Raw genomic sequence first — 8392 nt, 5'->3', positions numbered from 1 at the left:
ATTTACCAAGTATAATAAAGACCCAGGGTTATCTGATTAAAGGTTCTTGGTTTATGACCTTGAAATTGAGCTTAATGTCAAAGTTGTTTTGACGTTCTAGATTTTGACATTTACTTTAACTTCATATTTTTAAAGCACGATAAAGCCAATTTTTTTTTTTGGGGGGGGGGGGGGGGGGGTTTCAATTTTACATGACCTTGAAAATCCTACCGCATATATGTACAAGTATATAGAATCATATATTTTTGGAATAAATGTCAAGTTAACTATCAAAAATTATCGGAAGTGACATGTTTCAGTCCGTAAGTAACAAATTTTCTCCCTAATTTCAACAAAATTGTTTAGAAACCATATATTTTTGAAATCATTGTCAATTAAGGTATGTATAGACACTGTAAAGGACATTTTAAACCGTATTTTAGTATTTCAGATTGTTCTCTGAACAATGGTTGTTAATTTAATTAGTTTCCGTTCATCATGTTCATGTTATAATGTACTAAGCTTGTCTTTAGAGTATTTTATGAAACGATATTTGAGGGTTTGATCGCTCAATTTGTTACTTTTGTACAATTTTTCGTCTTTAATATTTGTTGACAGTGTCAGGCAGAAACAAACATTTCATCAATTTATTAGACTGAATTTGCAGAAAACTTCTTTAATTTTCAGTTCACAACTTTGACAAAAAATCATGAGACGTTCAGTTGATCTATCGATACAATAAAAGGCCATTATTAAGGGTGCAAACATTTTCATAACTATTTCAACCAGTGTTTAGTAAAAAAAAAGAGAAAAGTGTCTGGTAATTGTAATATTCTAGTATCACAAGTAGGTAAAAAGGATACTACTATCTTCTTTTTTTCTTTCTAAGAAGTTTATGTATAAAGTCAGACCAATACGAATAAAGAAACAAGTCGGCAAGAAGAGGGACACAGTTGGTTCCCATGTAATGAGAATGACGATTGTTTGAGGAAAAACACGTCTTACAAAACGTAACAAATACATGAAATATGTTGATCATTAAATTGAGTAATGTTTTTCCGGGTGTTTTTATAATAAACCAAAAGTGTCCAAAAGAGGTTTAAAAACGTCCCTTTCAATAGTCTCCTCATTTATGAATCACACCTTAGTAATTTTCATATAAAAAAATATATATATTTTATTTACCTGTATTATGTATTTTATTTTGTATGTATTTTTGTCCGTTTTCTATTTGTATTAATAGTTTTTGGAGGCCTCATGGAAGATTAACATGTAATTGTTAAATGTGTTACCTTCGCTAAATAAAGAATTTTAGTATTTTATTATTATTACTTTTATATAAAGCAATAAAAAAAAAAGTATAGGCATAAAGAACCAAAAAGATATAAAACAATCATATTTAATGTAACAATTACGACTTTTTTTTATTTACATTAAAAACAATTCGATTTTTGGGGTTAAAATTAAGGCATATTTTCTCATTTCCTAAAGAAAATCGTTGAACAATTACCCTTTTTTGTAAATTAAATCTATAATTGATCAGTATGCAATGTTTGAACTATTTGCAGTATTTATATATCGCCTAAAATATGAATTATTCAATAAAACATATGTACGTGCAAATACTCGTGAAATACAGGAAATCATCACATTACCGTCTTCGATTCAGTCGCCGAAATATTCACACATTAGCTCTTTAAGCTGATAAATTTGCAACTGAAAACAAACTAAGATTGTCGATTTCAGGTTTTTTTTGTGAAACAAATTATTTTATAAAGTAAATGTGTAACGAAATATTTATGAAAAATTATTAATGTTATTTTTTTGGCGTTCTACAAAGGGTACACTCTTTCGAACTCAATAAAGGTGTGCTTGATTACATTTTGTGTTTTAGCTATGTGTTGATTGAGTCAACATTGTTAAGTCATTCAATCGACAAACATCGCTTTCAGACTTAGAGCTGGCATTGTTTGTTTTAGTTTAAATAAAGTTTCTGTTAAAATTTTGGTTGTTAAATGCACATGAAAGAGCTTCAATATTAATTAAATGTCGAGATTTAGCAGGAATGGTTAACCCTGTTAACATCCGCACAAAAAGAACTTGGAAAAACTCGAATGAAGCGAGAGGAAACTGATGTTTTGAAATGTTTCAGACACTGAAAAGCTAGACAAATTCATTTGAAACATATATGAGCAGTTATCTGGCTTGTCCTTGGGTACTGTTGCTTCTTTGGAAATTAATGTGCGACCTTCTAAATGCGTATGAAAGAGAACTTTGGCATCAGAAAATGTCATTACTGAACGGCTTATTCAAAAGTCAACCAATATCTTCAAACCAATCAAAAGACAATCATTGTTTACATTTTAAAAAGGAAATAAAACTTAAAGACAAGCAGTTTATGGCTGATAAGAGCAACAAAACATTAAATGCAGATAGAAATCTGTTTAGTCACCTGCTTGTCATATCCCAGACAAGACAGTTGGATATGCGAGAGGCAATCCAGTTTGAATTAAGTCGTCTTCCATAGTCTCTTGCAAACATTGATAGTACACCTGTAAAGACAAATAAATCTGTCCTGGGTGGTCTTTTAGAAAAGAGCCATTCCTGAGGAAAGCCTGTAGATATTGGATGGCAAGGCAGTCATTCAATTCATTACTAGGATACCAAGTTCTTTTTCTGATTTGGCAATTGTTGTTTTAAAAACCAGTTTTTAGTTTAAAAATAAGCTCCCCACATTGATTTTGTCACTGATAAGTATCCCACAATATCCATAAAATATTAAGAACGGCAGTTCCTAGGGAGGACAAATCGACACAATCGTGTCCTCGGCAATGGAAAAATGTTTGTCAGTTGGTAGAAACAAAATTGCTCTTGTTAAATTCTTTGTATCGGAATGAAGTAAACAATCCTATAAACTGACACTTTAAGGTTTTGATTTATTTGTATCACATGCTAGTATGTGCAACAAAATATATATTTTAAATGAAATAGTGACAAGTGTAGAATGCACTGAGCTTCTAAGCAAACAGGAAGAAGCCGACGCAAAAATGTTTCCTAATGCAAAAACACGCAGCTGACAAATGTTACGATTCCATTGTTATAAAATCTAACACTTATGTGGAAGTATTGGCCTGCTTTTTTTTTAGAGTAGCATCAGTTCTAATACTATTATTCTGACAGGTACTTTTTCCAAATGCAGATTATTAAATGTGCAATCAATGTGTGCGAAATTGGGGGAGAATTTTTGTAGAGCACTGCCAGGATTTTACGCCTTAACTATGGTTGTGATTCAGTAAGTGTTTTGTGTGGTAAAGAAAAAAGCAAAGCATTTGGCGTTTTGACACGTTCTGTTGAGTTTTCAGAAGGGGTATCCCGTCCTGGTAAAACCTTTGAAGGCGAAGAGTTGTCAAAAACACTCGAGAGGTACCGGTGTTTGTGTTCTATATATGGCTAAGAAATTTTAAAATAACATCAATGAATTAAGATTCAGACTTTTTTTAAATGCAAAAAAAAATTCATTGTCGTCCACTGCCCCCAACAAAAGAGACAGTGTTAAAACTTCTTCGTGACCTTAAATTCTAGGGATTCTTTTGTTAAAAAAAATTTAAATATATATATCTAGAAATCCTGTCGGTCATTTATATTTTTATTAATATGCGAGGTTTGTTTTTTAATTTGATGTATAAATACGTGACAGAATCGTGAATATCTGGTTGATTATGTTTGTGTTGATTCTATGTATTTGTTTTCTAACCTTTGAATGTTTTTCAACAGCCTTTAGTTACCTGATACTCTATGTTTCAATGTAGAACATGTACACATACCTTTTTATCAAGAAAACTAGTACGTATGCTTTTTTTCATTCAAAACCATGATTTTTTTTTAATTACCCTCCCTCTTTTTTCTTGGCCTGTGTGATTGAAAAATTAAATAAAAATTAGCCTGCGTTTTAATAAGATATGATTTGTTCCATTAATAAAAACAAATAGTACCGAATACTTAGTTATTTTTTCACATTTCTGTATATATGTGGGAAACAAAATTGTTGGTATACTCTTAAATGAGATCCCTTTTAACTCCTTTTGGACAATTTTTCAAAAGTATTACACCTCTTAAAACATTCTTCAGACATTACTCTTTACTCTTTAGATTTATACTAAAAAATGCGGTATTCTGGGGTGTAACACAGAACTGAAATTTTACCCTACTAGCTGATGGACTAGTATGATTAGGATTGTTATGTCGAGGAACAATTTGCATTTTGTAGTTTTGTAAAAACGGTTTACTTTTGAACCTTAATTTTCTCAGATACTGATCAAATTGTTTAACCTTTTTGACAGACAGTTTTATTTTTGTCCGTATATTGCATTAAATTAGATTTTGCATATTATGTCTTCTATAAGATTTCCCTTATGATCTTTTATCAGAGCTTTCACGATTCAATCGCAATACTTGACCACCATTAGATATTTTTTTGCGATCTTTTTTTCTCAAAATACTGGATGACACCTGTGTATTCACCTTTAACAAGTACCCCTAAAGTGACATGTCAAAAGAATTGTTTAAATGTATAGCCCCCGCTACCTGCGAATTTGGGATACATTGTAAATGTAGGTTACAAACTCATTGTGAACGTAAAAATATGGGCAGTTTGAGATACGGTGGAGAATGTACATAAAATATCTTAACCTCGAGCTCAACCCCAAAAAAAGACATGATTTTAACAAATGTGCTTGGAATTTTTCAAAAGGCTTAGTTTGAAAGCTACTTTAATGTATAACGAATAACAAAATACTCAAAGCAAATGTATGATTGGATAAATTTTGCAGAAACATTCTTTGTATATTAACTATTCATCAGATTATGATTCGAAAGTGACTTACATAATATTTGTTCCTCCTTTGTTAAAATCTGCTAAGTTCTTTAATACTATATACTAATAAATATCATAAGATATTTGTAAAGTAAACCACATGGTTTTGAATAGAAATTATCTTTTCTTCATTGATTCTTTATTTAAACTTCGTTCTCCTTCGATCATTACCTTTAAAAAGGCATTTTATTGCAGTTCAGGTTCATTAGACATAATGGAAAGACGTTTGGTTTACTTGGTTTTAATAATATACCTAACATATTTCTTGATTACAGTAATGTATCGATTTCAAATATTCCAATAAATCAATTAAGAAGTCAAATCAAAGTAATAATAAAAAAAAATGAAGGAACTCGCCAAATATGCATACATCAGCATTAATGCGTATCCCTATTCATTAAAACTATAATTATAATTTTCCGCGTTTCGAAGTATAGAGGAAAATTATTGTACTAACGGTTCTTCCAATATATGTATGGACACGTGATATTAATTGTAGTATCACGTGAATGGTCATTTTGACGGGTTTATTTCCCTATCAGACTATTCTCTCTCCAACTTCGAACTGGTCAAGTTAAGATTTAATGTTGGTTCATTAATGTTTGATTTTTTCTTGTTTTTTGTACTATATATTGGTATTTTTGTTTGCTATTACACATTTTGATGGTATTTTGTATTTATGTAAACATAAGCTAACTTTCAGTATTGTCCAAGTACAACTCTCGAGACGATCTTCCGAGCATTAGGGTTTGGACACAGGTTTCCATATCGACTAAGGTAACTTGATTGTTGGTTTTTCCTGGCCGGCGGGTTCGTTTATGACGGAGTCAATGTTTTCAATTCGTATTGAAAGCATTGTTTATATATATGTATATAGATATTATTTGCATAAATATTATGTTTGTTATGATAGATTATAATAAAATCCGGTGTCCTTCTAGTTTTGTGGGCGATCGGCAATTATAAATTGTGTTTGATATATTTATTGTTATATATAAGTATAGTGTGTACCTATAGGGAATGTGGCACAACAGGTAAAATAATCGATTTGCTGACTATTCTGGTATCTAAAAAATCGAAGAATGTTTATATTATAATCACACACTGTCATATTATTCAGTTTCTACTGATAACTAAATCCGTGTAAAATCTAATACTTTAACAAATTTTCAAATTCGAATTAGGTATTGACAATTCACCTGGAAACTCAACATATACCCTCACGACACTTACCAAAGAGGAAATCCTGGATAATCATAGGTCTGTTCTATGTTCCTTCGGAATTTCAACCAAAGATGAAGAACTGGATCTTCCATCACTGCATTGGATACCTTAACTACATAAGTGTCTTTACAAACAACGGTATATTACTGGGTCTTCCAAGTGCTCCACGAAACATCTTTCTAAATTATTAACATCTATTTTATCAGCAATCAAAGACGGGCTTTAAATTTATTGTGAAACTGCCTATTCTAGAGGTGGCGTGAATCAGATGTGGATACTTAAAAATTCCAAAGATCTTTTAGAGTACATACAATCTAACTCTCTTTCATCTTGTAACAGTATTAAAACATTTGACTTTTCTACTCTTTACACAAGTATTCCAAATTCCAAACTAAAAGACAAATTGAAAGAGTTAGTATTACTTTGCTTCATAAAAAAGAATGGCTAACGTAGATACAAGTATCTTGTTTTAGGGAGGAATAAACCCTACTTTGTAAAGAATCACTCTGATTCTTACAAAAAATTCTCTGAAACTGATATTATTAAGATGCTTGATTTCTTGATTGACAAAATATTTGTTACGTTCGGAGGAACAGACTGTCAGCATTCCAATGGGAACAACCTGTGCCCCTCTACTTGCCGACGTGTTTCTTTATTATTATGAGGCTGACTTCATGAAGGAACTTCTTAGGAAGAGAGATAAGAAGTTAGCAATTTCCTTTAACTCTACTTTCCGCTACATAGATGATGTTCTTTCACTAAACAATTCAAAATTTGGTGACTATGTGGAACGCATCTATCCCATCGAACTAGAGATAAATGATACTACAGATACAGTACAGTCGGCTTCATATCTTGACTTACATCTATAAATTGACAATGAGGGTCGGTTGAAAACAAAACTTTACGACAAAAGAGATGATTTCAGCTTTCCAATTGTGAACTTTCCATTTCTAAGTAGCAACATTCCAGCAGCACCTGCATACGGGGTATATATCTCCCAATTGATACGATATACCCGTGCTTGCATTTCCTATCATGATTTTCTTGATAGAGGTTTGCTGCTCACAAGGAAGCTATAAAACCAAGAGTTCCAAATGGTGAAGTTGAAATGATCCCTTCGTAAATTTTACGGACGCCTTCACGAGTTGGATGACCGTTATGGAATAACCGTTTCACAAATGATATCGGATATGTTCCTTACGTCGTAACTACAATCATCTTCCCTTTCATGAATGTGACCTACCGAATTAGACTATTTACCAGATTTGTTATCACATAAGCAACACGACGGGTGCCACATGTGGAGCAGGATCTGCTAACCCTTCCGGAGCACCTGAGATCACCCCTAGTTTTTGGTGGAGTTCGTGTTGTTTATTCTTTAGTTTTCTATGTTGTGTCTAGTGTACTATTGTTTTTCTGTTTGTCTTTTTTCATTTTTAGCCATGGCGTTGTCAGTTTGTTTAAGATTTATGAGTTTGACTGTCCCCTTTTGTATCTTTCGTCCCTCTTTTAATAACTTGAATAATAGACTAAGACATGAGCATAACAACTTGAACTAACAACTGCAACAAATCCGGTTGAAATCCCCAAGATACAATAATACATCTAATCAGTTAAACTGTAACTCACCAAGATACAATAATACATCTTATCAGTTAAACTGAAACTCAATCAGGTAGGATATATTAGGATTATATGCACGTATAAAGATAATGTATGTGAGGAATCTGTTAGAGCAATAAAATGTTCATTCAGTGAAGCGATAAGAAATCATAAAGTTAAATGTATAGTATTTACAAAACAAACGATTCATTGCTATTGATGTTTGCGTTCATAGTAATGTAACAATAATCAGACACATTTTTAAAATAACAGATATAAAGCCTTGGTGAACTGATTTTACTATCAGCGAATATTGCTCTGCCTTCCTTCTCTTATATATGTGCATGCAAGGATTTGTGACACGTCGGCACTATCCAATCTCGACTCACTTTTTTTATTTACATAGTCTTTATATCTGATCAGATGTCCATCTGTTCTGCCACTTCTGGTTACGTATATTCTTTGTCGGTCTATATTTGACTCTTTTGGTTTCAAATCTCGTCATTTCCACTGAAGTGACATTTATTGTTGATGTCAAAAATTTGAGTTTTTATCGCTATCTTTTCTGTAAATATTTATTGGTCAGATTATCCCTTACTGTGACTATACATTGGTACAATGAACTTTCACAAACTTTGTGTGCACCAATACAGTGGTGGATTATACAAACTGAAGAGGACGTCCATCTGGAGTGATAAAATCAGAACTATA

The sequence above is a fragment of the Mytilus galloprovincialis genome, chromosome 14, assembly GCF_965363235.1.
Source record: "Mytilus galloprovincialis chromosome 14, xbMytGall1.hap1.1, whole genome shotgun sequence".
In the NCBI taxonomy this organism is placed as follows: Eukaryota; Metazoa; Mollusca; class Bivalvia; order Mytilida; family Mytilidae; genus Mytilus; species Mytilus galloprovincialis.
This window is presented reverse-complemented; position numbering follows the sequence as displayed.